Source organism: Pantherophis guttatus, chromosome 2 (assembly GCF_059756535.1).
Source record: "Pantherophis guttatus breed Tessera chromosome 2, ASM5975653v1, whole genome shotgun sequence".
NCBI classification, from domain to species: domain Eukaryota; kingdom Metazoa; phylum Chordata; class Lepidosauria; order Squamata; family Colubridae; genus Pantherophis; species Pantherophis guttatus.
In genome coordinates, this window is record NC_142064.1 from 287,662,523 (window position 1) to 287,682,444 (window position 19,922).

A 19,922-nucleotide genomic window follows, 5' to 3' on the forward strand; every position below is an offset into this window, starting at 1 on the left:
AGAGGAACATAAAATATCTCAGTAGATTGGGGGGAGGCCTTGGATGGCCTGCTTTAGCACTAGGCCCCGCATGCTCTTCCCTCCCCTATGCAATCGAGTAACAAATGCATTGGGGAAAGCAGGGAGTGATCACGTTCATTTAACATGATTCAATCAAACAAATACTTGGGTTACAAATGTAATTGGCAGGCTCTATTTACATTCGTAACTCGAGGATTACCTGTATAATGAGAGTGAGTGAGGGTCTCAGTGAAGTCCTCCATTAGTACTTGACCACCACAGGTGCCCCCCACATGAGTTCCATATCATGCCCACCCTGGCCACACCCCCTGGCCAAGCCCCATACCCCCCCGCCCTCTGTGGTCAAACACAATCCTGATGCGGCCCTCAATGAAATCAGGTTTGACACCCCTACTCTAACAGAATAAGAAGTTAATAAATGTAATAAATAACATTTATTCTAAAATTTAATATTAATTAAACATGGATACATAAAGAACGGAGGAATGCATGTTAATGTGGCCATAAGAGGAACTCACTGGTTGTCACTTAATGGTTAAATATTTTCTCAATTCCATCCTACCATATTTTATTAAGAAGAAAAGTCCTATGTTGTAATGTAATACATCAGTAGCTTAAACTTTTAGAGAGTCATGTTTACCTAAAGTGAAACCCAGAGACTATTTTGTTAATGTTTATGTCAACTACCATTTTCCATTAATGATTTGTCTTGTTTTCTTTGATGATCCTTGGTTTTCTGCTTAGTCTTTTCCTCAGTCCCAATGTGTAGAAAATTGTCATCCTGGATTTGTCAAACAAGTTCGGGAAGGAGAGCCAGTTTGCTGTTATGACTGTGTTCCTTGTCCAGAGGGGACCTTCTCCACTCAGGAAGGTGAGTGACCCCAGAGGAAAGGGTGCTGGATTCTTCCAGAGTATTTTGATCAATGTGCATGTTAAAAGAGACACATCTAAACTTGACTATTTGGTTGTACTTAATTTTCAACATGATGCCATAATGGTAGAAATAGAGCCCTGGTGGTGCAGGAGACTAAAGCACTGTTATTAACACCAGCTGCCTGCAATTACTGCAAGTTCAAATCTCACCAGGCTCAAGGTTGACTCAGCCTTCCATCCTTTCGAGGTAGGTAAAATGAGGACCCGGTTTGTGGGGGCAATAAACTGACTTTGTATGAATATATACAAAAGTATGAAGGCTATTGCTTAATGCATTGTAAACCGCCCTGAGTCTCCAGAGAAGGGCACCATATAAATCAAATTAAAAAAAAAAAAAGAAATAACAAAAATATCTTGAAGGATGAGAAGGCAAGATAATAGAAGGATGTTGTGGATTGGGCAAGCTTACTTCTATCAAAGGAAATCTCTTTTCTACTTGTCAGTTTTGAAGTGTCCTTTGATTTTGCCTTTCTTAGGAACACCTGAATTCTTTGAAACTTGAGGAATGATAAAAATATAATTATTTTTTGTTTTCTCAGATACTGAAAAATGCACCAAGTGCCCAGAAGATCAGTATCCAACTGAGAACAGAGTCCAATGTATCCCCAAAAGAATAATCTTCCTATCCTATGAAGAACATCTGGGAATTATCCTCGTCGCCTTTGCCCTATTCCTGTTCCTAACCACAGCCTTTGTTTTAATCCTATTCATTAAATATCGAGACACTCCCATTGTCAAAGCCAACAATCGGGATCTCTCCTACATCTTCCTGGTCTCCCTCCTGCTTTGCTTCTTGTCTCCTTTTCTCTTCATTGGTCAACCAAGGAAAGCCACCTGCCTTCTCCGACAAACTGTTTTCAGCATCATCTTCTCAGTTGGTATTTCTTCTCTCTTGGCCAAAACCATCACAGTGGTGATGGCTTTCCTGGCCACAAAACCAGGAAACCAAGTGAAAAGATGGCTGGGGAAGAGCTTGGCCAACTCCATCATACTTTCTTGTTCTGCTATCCAAATTATCATCTGTTCCATCTGGCTGGGAGTTTCTCCTCCATTCCCTGACTCTGACCTCCACTCCCAGCATGGAGTGATCATCCTGCAATGCAACGAAGGATCCGTTGTCATGTTCTATATCACCCTCAGCTACATGGGCTTCCTGGCTGCCATCTGCTTCACAGTGGCTTTCCTGGCCAGGAATCTCCCTGGGGCCTTCAATGAAGCCAAGCTGATCACCTTCAGCATGCTGGTCTTCTGCAGTGTCTGGGTCTCCTTTGTGCCCACCTATCTGAGCACCAAAGGGAAATACATGGTGGCTGTGCAGGTCTTCTCCATCTTAGGTTCCAGTGCCGGTCTGCTGGTATGCATCTTCATCCCCAAATGCTTCATTATTATTCTAAGGCCAGGCATGAATACCAAGGAGCAACTTACAACCAAAAGAAATGTAAAAATGTAAGGAATTTCATTATTCAACATGCTCCAGTAGGCCAATCCTAGATATTAATTCAAGCTGTTCTCCATACATAAGTGAGCTAACTATTAATGATTAAAGGGCAGCTGGAAGGTATTGTCCCTCATCCTTGAATAATAGAATCACAAGACAGCCACTGAACTCTTCTGAGAAGGAAAGGCATCATATATTTCCTTTGTCCTTACTCTATGTGAGGCCTAAAATACCACTCCCAGATATTTGAAACATAACACTTGTACAATGGGAATTTTATGGGTATGCCAGAGATTATTTTTGGGGCTCCAAAAATGCTATTATTTTAGTGTATCTACAATTAAGGTTCTTTGCAGTGTTGGACACAAAGTCACAGCATCAAAAAAGTTAAAGAAGAGAGATGGTAACATACTGCCCCATTAGATTTTTAGAAAAGAATTTCTATAGAATGGGATGAATGAACAAGGACATACATTCAATTTTGCAGCTACTAAGATTGTTGAATGAGCAGGCACAAACACAGCCAAGGAAGTGATTGAAGCCTGGGATATGAGCCCTTGTCAGTCAACAGGAGTGCTGATTTACCACAAATTTATCAAGTACTTAGGAGATGAGGGCTTGGTGACACAAGGAAACAACAGCCAACAACTTAATTGCTAGCCATCAACACCCCAATCAACCATTAAAAAGCCACATACAACATATACCATATGTCAGCCTCCGCCTTTACTGCTTTGGCTGCCATAGTAATGGGAGGGGGGAGAGCTAGGTAGCATGGGGGGGAAAGCGTGCTGGAGGAATCGAAAGCGATAGTTAAACCACCGGACTGTATCTTTGAAGCTGCCATCAGGCCAATGGTCGTGGCATTCCTGATTGATGACGCTGCCAGATGTGTGCTTCCACCTGACCCCTGGGAGACCTTTGGATTGGATGATTTACGGTGGACAGTGGGAGGGGATGCTTTCTATATGCAATTTTTGCACTTATTGCCTTAGATTCTGCTTTCCTTTGGTTGGGTTCACTTCATTTTCTAGTAAAAGTACCTTTCTCTATAAACAATGGAGTTTGGGTCATTCTTTCCTGGACACCATATAAATACCATACACAGAATAGCCCAAAGCACGCACTCTGCTGGAGAGAAATTCCCTAAAGATGACCTCCAGCATAACTCCAAAAGCTCAGAAGACGAAATCTCTGGTCCCAGTTATCGACCCAGATTGGATCCTGCTACATGTTCTATTTATTACCATGAAAAAATCCACACAGAGCAAAAAACACATCAATGCATGGATAACCAGAAAATTTCATTGAACACAAGGCAACTTATAGAAGCATCGACAATGGAGCAGAAACTGCCAACACTTGGAGTGTTGGAAAGAGCTTCAGGCTGAGCTGATGCCTTAGTTGTAGAAGAATTTACTCTGGAGAGAAACTCCGTAAATGTATAGATTGTTGAAATGTATAGATTGTTGAGGACGAGTTGTTCTGTTCTTATAAAGTAACTTCTGTGGGGACATTTTCCACATAAAATGTGGAATTCTGGGATTCCTGTTATAAGGCAGTGATTAATAGGCTGATAAGTGAGTTGAAAATATTATGATAGCCAAGCACGGCACTTTGGAGCTCAATGTCCCAAAGGTGCTTTTTCAAGAGGCAATTGGACTTTCTTGTTTTTCTTTGAAAACATTTACAGTAGCTTCTCATCCAAGAAGCTCATCCAAGATGCTTCTTGGATGAGAAGCGAAACGTCTTCAAAGAAAAACAAAAAAAGTCCAGTTGCTTCTTGAAAAAGTACCTTTGGGACAACCATGACCTGGATGACTAAGAATCTCCATAGACATTTGGGGCTCAATGTGCAAAGGGGCAGATGGAGAACAGTATGTTAGTGAAAAATCATAGATAAAACACCTGGGGCATTGTTCCGTAGTTATTCTGGCTTTTCCTACTGGGATATGTTAGGAAATTATCATTGGAAAATGAGAGTTTAAGCCCAGGTGAAAAACTTTTGATGTCCTTCTGGATAGTGTCTTCCCTTCTGTCCTTTTCAATATTAACAGGCCCCTGATAGGACAAGGTCATCCCCCATCCTTGTTGTTTGGTATTGTTATATGCTGATGACACTGAGCTCTACTGATGGATGATCTATCTGAAACATTTGAATAAGGGGGACAGATGAGGCATTAGATTAGATTAGATCATGTCCATGTGACTCTCTCCTCTAGGAAAACTCATCACTCTCTGTGGATCATTGAGGACCATTCAGAGAAATGAAATGAGAGAAAAAAATGTCTGGAATATTGTTGGTGTCAACAAAATACAAATTCAACCAAAGATACGTTAGAGTTGCTTTTAGGAGCTATCTTGTGGTGGTAAGGGAGTCAAAGCACCAGTACTTCTCCACCCTTATTGTGTCCTTTGATATTTGCCCCAAGACCCTTTTTTTAGTTGATACAAGCCCTTTTGGGTAGAGGGTCTCAGAGAATCACTTGCAGGTTTGTGTGGAGGAATTTGTTCAGCATCTGTTGGACAAAGTTGCTTAGACCTGTTCACATTTGGATGCCAGCTTTGTTGCAAGGCCAGAGGAGATGCCTGTGGAGGCATCTTGTTTGGTCATCTGGGAACAACTTGAACCTATTGGGCTTCAGGAAGCAGACAGGGTCCTTTGGATTGTGAGCTCAGCCACCAGCTCATTAGATCTTGGCTTCAGGTGTGTTATATGAATGGTTCCAGCAGTGGTTAATGGTTTGGTGCAACAAAACCATAGACAAATAGACAAAGTAGCCTATGGAAGATTTTGGGAGAGACTCAACTCTTCCCTCCACCCAGACGTTCTCCAAAGGAGACTGAAGATTCCTACTCTCCCCAATTCCCTATCAAATGTAATTCCCCTTCAAATGGTCCAAAGTGAAAATTCTCATTTAAATGGTCCTAAAGTACTCATTCAAACAATCCAAAATTGTTCTTTGAGGGGGTGGGCTGCATATGTTATTTTTATGTTTCTTAACACAAATCTGGGTCCGAGGGAGACCACTGTGCCTCAGATAGCCGGATGTGAGTCCCTCCTTGTGAGGTGGGGCCGTGGGGTTCAGATGGGCTTGTTGCTTACGTACCTGGCTCCCTGCCGCGTGGCAACAGCCCTACCTGAGCTACTCGACGTGATAGCCACGGTGGCAGTAGATACACCCAGGCTTTTAGTCATGGGTGATTTCAACTTGCCATCCGTCGGTGAAACGTCTGAGGTGGCTCGGGAGTTCATGGCTTCCATGACGGCCATGGACCTGACCCAGTTAGTTCATGGCCCTACTCACAGGGGAGGTCACACTCTGGATCTGATTTTTGTCTCTGGCCAGTGGTTGAGTGGTCTTGTTATAGGGGATATAGACATGGAACCCTTGTCATGGTCTGACCACTCACTCCTTCGCCTAGATCTTCGAACCGCGACCCCTCGCCGCAGGGAGGTGGATCCAATTAGATGGATCCGCCCCAGGCGCCTGATGGATCCTGATAGGTTCCAGACGGAGCTTGGGCCATTTCCTGAGGATCTAGCACATGACTCGGCCGAGGACCTGGTAGCCGCCTGGGATCGGGCGGCTGGTGGGGCCTTGGACCGAGTTGTGCCTTTGCGGCCTCTGACCCGATGCCGATCCCGTGCGGCTCCTTGGTTTACTGAGGAGCTGAGGGAAATGAAGCGCCGGAAAAGACGCCTGGAGAGCGGTTGGAGGGCCAGTCTCGCTGAATCTGATCGAACACTGGTAAGGTCGCATATTAAGGCCTACCTAGTGGCGATAGAGACGGCAAAGTCTAACTACTTTTCCGCCTCTATTGCGTCATCAGGGAATCGTCCGGCTGCCCTGTTTAGGGTGACCCGCGCCCTGCTCCATCCAGGAGTGCGGGAGGATCCCTTAGAAGGCAGGGCGGAGGATTTCGGACAATACCTGTATGACAAAATCGCCCAGATCCGGGGGGATTTGGACTCTGACTGGGTAGATCAGGGCAGGGTGACGAGGAATAGTCTTGAGAATGTTATCTGGGAGGAGTTTGATGCTGTGACTCCTGATGATGTGGACAGGATTTTGGGGAGACTTAGTGCGGCCACATGTTTACTGGACCCGTGTCCCTCCTGGTTGGTACTGGCTTCCCGGGAGGTTACACGAGGCTGGCTCCAGGGTGTTATCAACGCTTCGTTGAGTGAGGGTTACTTCCCCACCGCCTTGAAAGAGGCGGTGGTGAGGCCTCTCCTCAAGAAGCCGTCCCTGGATCCGGCAATATTGGCCAACTATCGTCCTGTCTCCAACCTTCGCTTTATGGCGAAGGTTGTTGAGAGTGTGGTCGCACGACAGTTTCCGCAATTCCTGGAGGAAACATCTTATCTAGATCCGTTCCAGTCGGGTTTCAGGTCTGGGCACAGCACAGAAACGGCATTGGTCGCGTTGGTTGATGATCTCTGGAGGGCTCGGGACAGGGGTTGTTCCTCTGTTCTGGTCCTGTTAGACCTCTCAGCGGCTTTTGATACCATCGACCATGGTATCATGCTGCACCGGCTGGAAGAGTTGGGGGTGGGAGGCACCGTGTTGCGGTGGTTCTCCTCCTTTCTCTCCGACCGGTCGCAGTTTGTGTTGGCAGGGGGGCAGAGGTCGACCTCGAGGCCTCTCATTTGTGGAGTGCCGCAGGGATCGGTCCTCTCGCCCCTTCTGTTCAACATTTATGTGAAGCCGCTGGGTGAGATCATCCGTGGCTTTGGGGTGAGATACCACCAGTACGCTGATGACACCCAGCTGTACATCTCCACCCCAGGCCACCCCAACGATGCCCTTGAAGTGATGTCCCAGTGCCTGGAGGCTGTACGGGTCTGGATGGGGAGGAACAGGCTCAAGCTCAACCCTTCCAAGACTGAGTGGCTGTGGCTCCCGGCATCCCGATATAGTCAGTTGACTCCATCACTGACTATTGGGGGCGAGTCATTGGCCCCCACAGAGAAGGCTCGCAATCTGGGAGTCCTCCTGGATATGCAGCTGTCCTTGGAGGAACATCTGACGGCTGTAACCAGGGGGACCTTTTGTCAGGTTCGCCTGATTCGCCAGTTGCGGCCCTTTCTTGATCGGGATTCCCTGTGCACAGTCACTCATGCCCTCGTCACCTCTCGCCTTGACTACTGCAACGCTCTCTACATGGGGCTCCCCTTGAGGAGCACCCGGAGGCTCCAGCTGGTCCAGAACGCAGCAGCGCGGGTAGTGACGGGAGCAGCATGGCGCTCCCATGTAACACCGCTCCTGCGCGAGCTGCACTGGCTCCCAGTTGTCTTCCGGGTGCGCTTCAAGGTGTTGGTTATCACCTTTAAAGCGCTCCATGGCATAGGGCCTAGCTATCTGCGAGACCGCCTGCTGCTACCGACGACCTCCCAGCGACCCGTGCGCTCCCACAGAGAGGGCCTCCTCGGGGTGCCATCAGCCAAACAATGCAGGCTGGTGACCCCCAGGGGGAGGGCCTTCTCTGTGGGGGCACCTACCCTCTGGAATCAGCTCCCCCCAGAGATAAGGAGAATCCAAGACCTCAGTGCCTTCCGTCGCGCCCTTAAAACCCATTTATTTAAACAAGCCGGGCTGGCTTAAGATGAAATTTTTAACTGTTTTTAAATGTTTTAAACGTTTTTAATTGGTAAATGAGTTTTAATTGGGCCAAATTTATATATCTTTTAATTGTTTTTAATATTTGTTCTGCATGTTTTTTTAATCTGGCTGTACACCGCCCTGAGTCCTCAGGGAGAAGGGCGGTATAGAAATCCAATATAAAATAAAATAAAAATAAAAATAAAATAAATAATCTCCATGGCCTGCCTGAGGAACCCTTCTTATTTATCAAAGAGAGGGCAAGCAGCATTAAAATTATGGTGGAAGGTCTTCTGAAGGAAGCTCCAAATGGCGGAGTATCCAATTTGCTTCCTCCTCTCCCAATTCACAGCCCTTGTTCACATCTCACACCAAAGCGGCCATATGTAGGTTGCAAAACTCTGGGTGCTTATGAGATAGTGCCAATGTCATCGCTGAACTGAACCTGGCAGAAACCATTTTCCTAGTTCATTGTTGCCACACAGTATGAGAGGGGGGTGGAGATCAGAATGCTTTACTAGACACAACATAGATCTTTCTCGTGGGATCCAAGGTCATCTCCTAGGTGATAGAGGAAGGTGGAGAAGAGTGCCTGAAGAGTCTGCCAATTAATCTAATTGACCAATGGTCACCAGTGACACTGGGGAAAGGGGTTATTACTGTTTTTTAATTATGCTGAAACCGCGGGAAAGATTCCGAGTTGGTTTTCCATTAAGTGTGCCGATATGATGTACCCAATAAAGAAGTTCATTGAGAAAGCAAGTGGCCTCGGAGTTCTGATTTGCTTGGGTTTCTTAGTTGGAACCTTGACAGCCAACAGGACATGATGCATTCCCTTGCCTGGAATTGCCTCCATGTTGACAGGACTTGGTGAGGGAAATTGCCTCAATAAAGCAGCAAAACTCATGTGGAGTTTTCATCTTCACAATCCTCTTATTGTTCCATCTTGATCCATCTCTTGATGTGAGCCATCCTGATGGCGTGTAGTTCAAGCTCAACCTGAGCTGCCACCCAAAACCAGATTAAGTTACCCATTTTTAAAGATATTCCCTTAAATTTGGGTGACACAATAGAGCTGCTGTCAGACTGCCCATAACTTAAGCCTATAAACAGAAACAATCCTTGGCTCCATTTGTTGAGAAATATATTGTTTTATTAGAGATCAAGCAGCATTGAATTGTGCAGCAAAATTCTACTTTCCACCCAGTTCTTTTATGCTCCTCACTCCATAGTAACCAATCAAGTCCATGCAAGATGTTTTCATAAGGGTCAGTCCAAGCCAGGGGCAGGTTTCAAAACCTGTCACTACTGGTTTGCTCATTATTTTATTTTATTTTATTTTATTTTATTTTATTTTATTTTATTTTATTTTATTTTATTTTATTTTATTTATTTTATTTTATTTTATTTTATTTTATTTTATTTTATTTTATTTTATTTTATTTTATTTCTATACCACCCTACTCCCGAAGGACTCAGGGCGGTGCACAGCCAAACAATAAAATACATACATACAAAATTTAAAAAGCAGAATTAAAATCAAATTAAATAGTTTTGGCCCAGACAAATTAAAACCCCAATCAATTTAAAACCAATTTTAAAATTTGAATATATAAAATACTAAAAAATATTAAAAATTAAAAATTCTTTTATAAAAGAGGGAGAAAATTAGGCCAGGCCCGCCTGGTGAAATAATAAGGTCTTTAGAGCGCGGAGGAAGGTGCACAGATGAGGGATCCTCCGTATCTCTGGTGGGAGCTTGTTCCAGATAGTAGGTGCCCCCACAGAGAAGGCTCTCCCCCTGGGGGCCGTCAGTCGGCATTGTTTGGCCGACAGCACCCAGAGGAGCCCCTCTCTATGGGAGACTACCGGCCGGTGGGAGGCTATTGGTGGTAGTAGGCGGTCCTGCAAGTACTCAGGTCCTGAGTCATGGAGCTCTTTAAAGGTGGCAACCAGAACCTTGAAGCGCACCCGGAAGACCACCGGGAGCCAGTGCAGCTCATGCAGGAGGGGTGATACATGGGAACGCCATGTCGCTCCCATTACCACCTGCGCGGCCGCACTCTGCGCCAGTTGGAGCCTCCGGGTGCTCCTCAAGGGGAGCCCCATGTAGAGAGCGTTACAATAGTTCAGGCGGGAGGTGACGAGAGCATGAGTGACCGTATGTAAGGAGTCCCAATCCAGAAAGGGACGCAACTGGCGGATCAGGCAAACTTGATGAAAAATCCTCCCGGTCACGGCCGTCAAGTGCTCTTCTAAAGACAGCTGTGAATTCAGGAGGACGCCCAAGTTGCACGACCTCTCCATGGGAGCCAATGATTCACCCCCAATAGTCAGTGATGGCACCAACTGACTATATGGGGACGTCGGAAACCACAGCCACTTGGTCTTGGATGAGCACATGGGCAGTTGCGTGCATATGTGACACTTCTGTGCATGTGCAGAAGTGTTCAAGCGGGTGGGGGGAGCCTCCCATTGCCGCCATTACTGGTTCGCCTGATCCAGGGTGAACCGGTAGCAATCCACCACTGGTCCAAGAGCAGCTAGCTTCTTCGAGCTAGATGATCTGTCCCCGTACCCACACACACACACACAGCCAGTCGAGGGTTAAGGAAACACTTTGGAACGCACCCAGTTCTTATCTCCGACTTGGCAGCGATAGACACACCGTCTGCCAAGGGACTTTATTTGCACAAACAGACAGATAAAATACGAACGTTCAAGAAAGTCCAAACAGAAATAATATTCCTCCCAGCAGTTCCGGACGAGGCTTTAGTGACTCCAAGGTTTTGCTTTGTTCGTCACAAAAGATCCTTGACCACCACTCTCTATTATATAGTCTCTGGGGTGTGGTCTCTGGGGTGTGGTCCAGTGACTCAGTGCTAATCCCTAGCACGCCTCCTAAACTGCTGCAAACGTTTATCACGCCTTCGGAGGCGTGCGTCCAGGAATGATGTCTCATTATCACTTTGACTGGAATCAGCTGTCTCCTCTCCCTCGACCGGCACTTGAGACAATGCCAGAGGGGAGGGGCCTGGAGAGGGAGGCCTGGCTGACTCCTCTTCCTCATGCTCGGAGCTTTCTTCCTCCGATGGGACAGGCTCAGAGGGCGGGGCCACAACACTATCCCCCACCGCAGGGCCCTTCCCCCGGGTCTGACGGTCGGGATGGGGTCGGGACGGGAACTGTTCGTGGAAAGCCCGCACCAGGTCAGGGGCCTGAACGGCAGACGCGTCCACCCAGGTGAAATCCTCGGGCCCGTACCCCTTCCAGGCGATGAGGTATTGGAAGCGCCCCTTCAGCCAACGGGAGTCCCGGATACTGTCCACCTCATACGTCGAGGCGTCGTCCTCGTCGGCTGCGGCAGGGGGGGCAGGCGTCGGCGGGCGGCGGAGATGGCTCGCGGGGGCCTCAGGGACCAGGAGGGACCGATGAAAAACAGGGTGGAGTCGCATGGAGCGGGGTAGAGTCAACCGGTAGGCCACCGGATTGATGACCGCCTCGATAGGGAAGGGACCGATAAAGCGTTGGGCTAGTTTCCGTACCGGCCGGTCCGTGGGGAGGTGTTTCGTGGACAACCACACCCGATCTCCTACTTCCAGCGGTGGTGTCGCCCGGCGGGCGCGATCGGCGAACCGTTTATAATCCTCTTTCGCCCGGATCAGCTGCCGCCGCACCAGTTGCTGCACCGCCTGCAGCTCTGAGAGGAAGTCCCGGGTCTCGGGAACAGGGGAATCCATGATGGTCAACGGGAAAAGCCGTGGATGGTATCCGACATTGGCATGGAACGGGGTCATCTGGGTGGAGGTGTGTTGGGAGTTATTAAAAGCGAACTCCGCCAGGGGAAGGTACTCGGCCCAGTTGTCCTGCTGCTGGTTGACAAAACAGCGGAGGTACTGCTCCAGTATGCCGATGACCTTCTCCGTGCCCCCGTCAGTCTCCGGATGATGTGACGACGACAGGCACACCTGCACCTCCAGCGCAGCCATCAGGCTTTTCCAGAAGCGGGCCGTGAACTGGGCCCCGCGGTCCGAAACCACCCGGTCCGGCAGGCCGTGGAGGCGGAAGATATGTTGCAGGAACAAGCGAGCCGTGGTGCGGGCCGAGGGCAGGCCGCGGCACGGGATGAAATGTGCCATCTTCGTGAGCGCATCCACCACCACGAGGACGGTCGTGTACGTAGCGGACAGGGGCAGGTCTGTCAGGAAGTCCATGGAGATGGCTCCCCACGGTCTCTCCGGTGTCGGCAGCGGCTGGAGGAGTCCGGGAGGGGGACCGGACGCGGCTTTGGCCTGTCGGCACGTCACACAGGACGTCACGTAGGCGTGCACGTCGTGCCGTACCCGAGGCCACCAAAAAGTCCGCGTCACCAAGTTCAAAGTCTTAAAGAAGCCGAAGTGCCCCGCTGCGGGGTTGTCATGGCACTGGTTCATGACGAGGGCTCGGAGCGGACTCGTGGGCACGTACAGCCGACCCCGGTGTCTGAGCAAGCCCTCCTCCACGGTCCATGGGGACGCGGGACCGACGTCCGCTCTCCGCTGCTGCGACCAGTCATCCTGTCGCTGCGCTTCCAGCACCTGAGCCCGCAGGTCCACCGGTTCCTGGACCGCGGCCAAGGAGTCTGCTGGCAGCACCGTCCGGGGGGGAAGGGAGTCCTTGGGGCAAAAGTATTCCGGCTTACGGGATAGCGCGTCCGCCCTCTGGTTGAGGTTGCTCGGAATGTATGTGACGTGGAAGTTGAACCGGGCGAAAAACAACGACCACCGGATCTGCCGCTGGTTCAACTTCCTGGCCGTGGTGAGGTGCTCCAGGTTCCGATGGTCCGTCCGCACCTCCACCTGGTGTCGGGCCCCCTCGAGGTGATGTCGCCAAGCCTCGAACGCGGCCTTGATGGCCAGCAACTCCTTTTCCCAGATGGTGTAGTTGCGCTCGGAAGGGTTGAGTTTCCGGGAGTAGTATGCGCAGGGAAAAAGAGTGCCGCCATCCACCGGAGCCTGTAGTAGCACCGCCCCAATCGCCACGTTGGACGCGTCCGTCTCCACCACGAACGGACGGTGTGGATTGGGGTGCCTCAGGACTGGCTCCGTGAGGAAGGCCTGCTTGAGGACCTCGAAGGCCTGCTGCTGTGGGGGCCCCCACTGGAACGGGACCTTCTTCCGAAGGAGCTGGGTCAACGGCAAGGTCAGGGTGGCGAAGCCCGGGATGAAGGTCCGATAGTAGTTGGCGAATCCCAACAGACACTGGACGTCCTTCACCCGACGCGGGGGTTCCCAACTGCGCAAGGCCTCCATCTTGCGCGGGTCCATCGCGATGCCCTCGGGGGTGATGATGTGCCCGAGGAACTCTATGGAAGTCTGGAAGAAGTAGCATTTCTCCAACTTCGCATAGAGCTGGTGCTCCCGCAGGCGTTGCAGGACCTGGCGGACATGCTGGAGGTGACTTTCCGGGGTCCGGGAATAGATCAAAATGTCATCCAAGTAGATCACCACGAACCGATCCAGCATGTCCCGGAACACATCGTTCATCAAGTGCTGGAAGACCGCGGGGGCGTTGGTCAATCCGAACGGCATGACGGTATACTCGAAGTGTCCGTACCGAGTGCCGAACGCCGTCTTCCACTCGTCCCCCTCTCTCACGCGCACCAGGTTGTAGGCCCCTCGGAGATCAAGCTTAGTGAAGATCGAGGCCTCCCGCAACCTCTCCATAAGCTCTGGGATCAGCGGTAGGAGGTAGCGATTTCGCACTGTGATGGCGTTCAAGCGCCGGTAGTCGCAACACAGGCGCAAGTCCCCCGTCTTCTTTTTAACGAAGAGGACCGGGGCCGAGAGCGGGGAGGTCGAAGGCCGGATGAACCCACGGGCCAGGTTCTTTTCCAGAAAGTCCCGTAAGGCGGCCAGCTCGGGCTCCGACATGGAGTACAGGCGTCCCGAGGGCAGGGGTGCATTGGGCATTAGGTCCACCGCACAGTCGTAGGGTCGGTGCGGGGGCAAGCGATCCGCCTCCTTCTCGCTGAACACGTCGGCGAAGGGCGTCAGCTCCGGAGGCAAGGAGGCGTTTGGGGCAGAGACGTCCTGGCCGGCGCAGGTGTGGCGAAGGTGGTCGACACACTGCAGGCTCGGGAACGAGATGGCGTTTCTTGACCACGCCACCTGAGGGTCGTGCGCCCGAAGCCAGGCCATCCCCAGGACCAAGGGAAAGTGCAGATCCGCCGTTACGTAAAACTGGATCGCCTCCTCGTGGTTTCCAATGGCGAGGCGCAAGGGCTGGGTAGCGGTTTTGATGGGTCCCGCCACGAGTTCCCGCCCATCTATAGTTTCGACCCTCAACGGAGGGTCCACTGGAACCAAGGGGACTTTGTAATGGGCCACAAAGGCCTGGTCCATAAAGTTCGTGGTGGCCCCCGAGTCCACCAGCGCGTGCGCCTGGAGCCCCTCCGACCGGTTAGCCAACAACACCCGGGTGTTCAAAATCAGGTGCCGAGGGGGCTCACAGTCCACAGCCGCCGACTCCGGCGGGGCATGGTCACGTGCCTGACCCAGAGTTTCCCCTAGGCCAGGCCTGGCCCGTTTCCCGGCTGGTCGCGTCGAGACTCCGGAACAGGCTTGAGCGGTCCACTCCGCTTCCGGGGACACGAGGCGGCAAAATGTCCCGCCTCGCCGCAATAGAGGCACAACCCCCCTTGACGTCTCCGCATCCGCTCCTGGGCCGTCAGTTGAGGTCTGGCTGCTCCGAGCTCCATGGGCTCCTCAGCCGTCGCCACAAAACGCTGTGCGGTCCGGAGCGCTGTCGGTGCGAAACGCGGGGGTGCCGACGCTGTCGGTGCTTCCGGAAGAGCCCGACGGGGCCGTCGCTGTTGCAGGCGGGCGTCGATGCGCAGGCATTGGGTCACCAGCGCATCGAGGGTCGGTGGCGCCTCCACACGAACCAGCTCGTCCTGCATCTCGTCGGAAAGGCCGTCCTGGAAAGCGTCCATCAGCGCCACCTCATTCCAAGCCGAATCCTGGCCTAGCAGTCGGAACTCTGCAATATAGTCCTGCAGGGGGCGCTTGCCTTGGCGGAGGTCCTTGATGCGCCTCGCTGCCGTCTGCACCCGGAGGGGGTCCTCAAACATGGTGCGCAGGTGTTGTAAAAAGCCCTGAAAGTCCAGGAGCAAGGGGCTATCTTGCAACAACAGGGGCGTGGCCCATCGGGCGGCAGTGCCAGAGAGGGAGCTGATAACAAATGCCACCCGAGCCCGGTCATCCGGAAAATCCTCCGGCCTCATCGCCATAAACAGTTGGCATTGTCCCAAGAAGGCCGGAAACATCTCCTGCTGCCCAGAAAACCTATCTGGCACGTTCACTGGGCATCTCGGACGGGGAGGGGGAGGAGGTGGAGCTGCAGGAGCATTTCCCAAAGCAAGTTGGGCAGTTAGCTGTGCTACTTGCTGTTGCAGAAGCTGATTGGCCTCCAGCATCTGCTGTATCTGCTGCTGCAGCTGTTGGTCCATCGTGGGTTAACGATGGAGTATGGGGTGACGAACAAGATGATCTGTCCCCGTACCCACACACACACACACAGCCAGTCGAGGGTTAAGGAAACACTTTGGAACGCACCCAGTTCTTATCTCCGACTTGGCAGCGATAGACACACCGTCTGCCAAGGGACTTTATTTGCACAAACAGACAGATAAAATACGAACGTTCAAGAAAGTCCAAACAGAAATAATATTCCTCCCAGCAGTTCCGGACGAGGCTTTAGTGACTCCAAGGTTTTGCTTTGTTCGTCACAAAAGATCCTTGACCACCACTCTCTATTATATAGTCTCTGGGGTGTGGTCTCTGGGGTGTGGTCCAGTGACTCAGTGCTAATCCCTAGCACGCCTCCTAAACTGCTGCAAACGTTTATCACGCCTTCGGAGGCGTGCGTCCAGGAATGATGTCTCATTATCACTTTGACTGGAATCAGCTGTCTCCTCTCCCTCGACCGGCACTTGAGACAATGCCAGAGGGGAGGGGCCTGGAGAGGGAGGCCTGGCTGACTCCTCTTCCTCATGCTCGGAGCTTTCTTCCTCCGATGGGACAGGCTCAGAGGGCGGGGCCACAACACTAGATGACCTTGGGGCAGTGTCTCAAGGAGGTACATTCTCTACTTTTGACTCTTCAAACATCCCTCTACTCATCTCCCTTCCCCACAGTTCAAGGCAGTCTATCGTCTCATAACAGCAAAGCACAGCAAGCATAAATTGTCAGCTGACAGATGCCATTCCAGAGGGCCTAATCCAAACATGGTTTATAAAAATTAGTGTTTATTCTTTATTTTAAAAACTCAGTAAAAGGAAGAGGCAATGGTACAACATTTAAAAAAAAAAATCCATGCCCAAGCCCAATGGATTTCAAACCTGCTAAATCAAATCTTGGATTCTATCAAGGTAAAATCTCCCTTAAAATGAGCTCTTACTAGTGGTGACTATATTTTTGTAGGAAAAAATAAAGATAAACCTGAAAAGGGGGCAAGTCTGAAAGATATTTAAGAGGGTTAAAGGTAAAGGTTTCCACTGTTCCGTTGTATTTGACTCTAGGGAATGGTGCCCATCTCCGTTTCTTAGCCGAAGGAACCAGCATTGTCCAAAGACATTTCCATGGTCATGTAGCTATTTGCCAAGGCACATGGAACACCGTTAGCCTTCCTATCAAAATGGTACCTATTTATCTACTCACATTTGTATTAGTGGTGAAATGTAAACTTTGTTACTACTGGTTTTGTGGGCATGGCTTGGGGTGGTTAATGTGACTGGGTCGGCGTGGCCAACTTTTTTTTTTTTTTTTTACTTTTAAAAGCATTTTTTCTACAACGTCTTCGGCCAAAGAGGTTGTAAAAAAAATGCTTTTAAAAGCCTCTGACAATCAGGCAACTCAGCTGGGATCATCAGAGGCTTTTAAAAGCATTTTTTTCCTACAACCTCTTCGGTCAAAGAGGTTGTAAAAAAATGCTTTTAAAAGCCTCTGACAATCAGGCAACTCAGCTGGGATCATCAGAGGCTTTTAAAAGCATTTTTTTTCCTACAACGTCTTCGGCTGAAGAGGTTGTAGAAAAAATGCTTTTAACAGCCTCTGATGATCCCAGCTGAGCCACGTGATCATCAGAGGCTTTTTACTTTTAAAAGCATTTTTTCGGCCAAAGAGGTTGTAGAAAAAAAATGCTTTTAAAAGTAAAAAAAAAAAAACCAGCCTCTGATGATTGTGTGGCTCAGCTGGGCATGGGGGGTGGGGGCACAGGGATTTTTGCTACCGTTTCTCCGAACCACCCACTGCCATCATTACCAGATCGGGCGATCCAGTCTGAACTGGGAGCATTTCACCCCTGATTTGTATGCTTTCGAACTGTTAGGCAGGCAGGAACTGGGGAAAGTAATAGAAGCTTGCTCTGATTTGTTGTGCTCAGGTTTCAAACCCGGGCTGTCAGCTTTCCAGTTGACAAACTCAGTGTCAGGGTTCCAAGTAACACCCACAACAAACTCAAGCCTCGGAGTCTTCTTTCGTTGGGGGTGTTTATTTATTATTATTTATTATTTTTTTTATTAATGAGATTTATATGCCACCCTATCTCCAGCCGGACTCAGGGTGGCTCACAACATAAAAAAACATCTAATGAAAAAGTTAAAAAGAACTTAAATCCAAATCTCATTATTTAACAGTTAAAAGTGCAATTAAGACTAACAAGTTATGGAATGTGCGGAATTAGATAGACTCACAAAGGAATTACAAAATAGGGAAGAACATGACTTTTACTTAGTATGGGAAAAGTGGTATAGTTGGTTGAAAGATAGGAAAGAGATGAAGCAATAGGAAGTAAACAAAATGACCAAATATAATATGATGGAAACAAAGAACAGAAATAGGTCAACAAAGATCAATATTAGACAGACAAAAGGGAAGGACCAAATAAGGAAGAGTCAAAATACAAAGAGAAATGTATATTATAGTTGAGATAAACTGGACATGTATTGAAATGGATGTTTATATGTTTTTATGTTTTGTACGTTTCATTGTTCTGTTTAGTTTGTACTTATAAATAAAAATTGGAGGGAAAAAAAAAAGACTAACAAGTTAAAAATTAAAAACCCCATCAGTCCAGGCCAGCCAAACGAAATAGTCACGTTTTCAGGTCGCGATGGAAAGAGCGGAGGTCGGGGGCCACCCGGAGCTCCAGGGGCAGTTGATTCCAAAGGGTAGGTGCGCCCACAGAGAAAACTCTCCCCCTGGAAGTCGCCAGCTGACACTGTCTGGCCGATGGCACCCTGAGGAGGCCCTCTCTGTGGGAATGCACCGGGCGATGGGCAGCTGTTGCTGGCTGCAGATGGCAGATGGCCCCCCAAATATCAGGGTTACTTGGAACCCTGACACTCAGCATCTTTAATCACTGAGCCATTGTGCTCAAGGCTTAGGAATAAAAAAGCGTGGGTAGCCCTCGACCTATGTCCACAAATGAGCCCAAAATTTTTGTTGCTAAATGAGAAAATTGCTAAGTGAGTTTTGCCCCATTTTTCTTGCCACATTTGTTAAGTGAATCATTGTAGTAATTAAGTTAGTAACACAGCTGTTAAGTGAATCTCTCTTCCCCAGTGACTTTGCTTGTCAGAAGTTCGCAGTTCTATTGGAGCAATACAAAAATAATTGGCCATGCTACCAGCCGCCATGCTCGTGAGTTCATAGAAGCCTGGCACTACAGAAGCAATTCCATCAACAGACACATTGACCTACAACCAGCCTACGAACCTCTCAGAATCCAAATCCACCACACAGCCAACCAGAGACAGTACCAACTCTCAACCAATCCATGCAGCCCCCCCCCACCAGCAGTTCCTCTTCCAATGACCCTCTGGATCAGGCTACAGCCATCCTCATCTCCCAGTCACCACCCACATACTTCTGGAGTGTCCACAAACAAAAAATGGACATGTATGAGTTAAACAAACCTCTGACCAGATGTTTAAGGCCCAATCTCACCTCTCTCCCTAACACCACATCAATAGGACAGTAAATGATATAATTCTGTAGGAATTATTTTCTAGAAAATTTACGAGGCTATATTTTAGCTCCTCTCTTCTTTAACTTCTACATATCAATAGCAGTAGCATTTAGACTTATATACTGCTTCATAGTGCTTTATATCACTTTTTGTCAGCATATTTCCCCAACAATTTGGCCCCTTGTTTTACTGAATTTTGAAGGATGGAAGGCTGAGTCAACTGTAAGCTGGTCAGGGTCAAATTCCTGACTGAGGGCAGAGTTAGCCTGCAATATTGCATTCTAACCATTGTGCCAGGCTATAATAATTTAGTTAACCAAATCTTCCCTTGTTTAACTTCTATGTAAGAATTTAGTTGACCAGTTGGATAATCCGGATTGTTATCCTCCTAATTTGGCTGGAAAGTCTCTCTCTACTCTCATTGTGCTGATGATGCTGAAATCTTGAGTCTAGTACTGCAAAGGATACCAATTGCACATAAAGTATAATACAACTAAAATCATAGTATTTTTAGACTTCCCCCTCCTCCCAACTGTTATTTCTGGCATATCAACAAGATTCCTATTGCACAAGTCATGTTTATCATGTTTAAAATAAGTGGGTAGGGCACTTTAGGTCTCAGGTAGACTAAGGACAGCAAAGGACAGATATGACGGCTAGACTGATTAAAAAAAAAAAAAAAAACCAGTTGCCAAATTGTGAATCTACTGGACTGGAATGGGAGACACTATTTTCCAGCTACCCGTTAATTATTTCAAGCAAAATCATTGGCCCTGATCATAAGCTGCTCCTTCGTATTCAAGTCTGGCCTCAGAAGGATAATGTAGCACTTGGGGATGAAGATGCAGACCAGCAGACCAGCATTGGAGGCCAAAACAGAGAAGACCTGCACAGCCACCATGTATTTCCCTTTG

The 19,922-nt window shown here is 49.0% G+C and overlaps 1 long non-coding RNA gene across 1 annotated transcript; it reads left to right on the forward strand.

The window, feature by feature from the left end:
• Nucleotides 1-620: 620 nt before the first annotated feature.
• LOC132710780 (uncharacterized) lies at nucleotides 621-1,716 on the forward strand. Its single transcript, XR_009621500.2, has 2 exons — nucleotides 621-892; nucleotides 1,494-1,716. It is a non-coding gene; the product is annotated as an uncharacterized LOC132710780 (long non-coding RNA).
• Nucleotides 1,717-19,922: the final 18,206 nt, after the last annotated feature.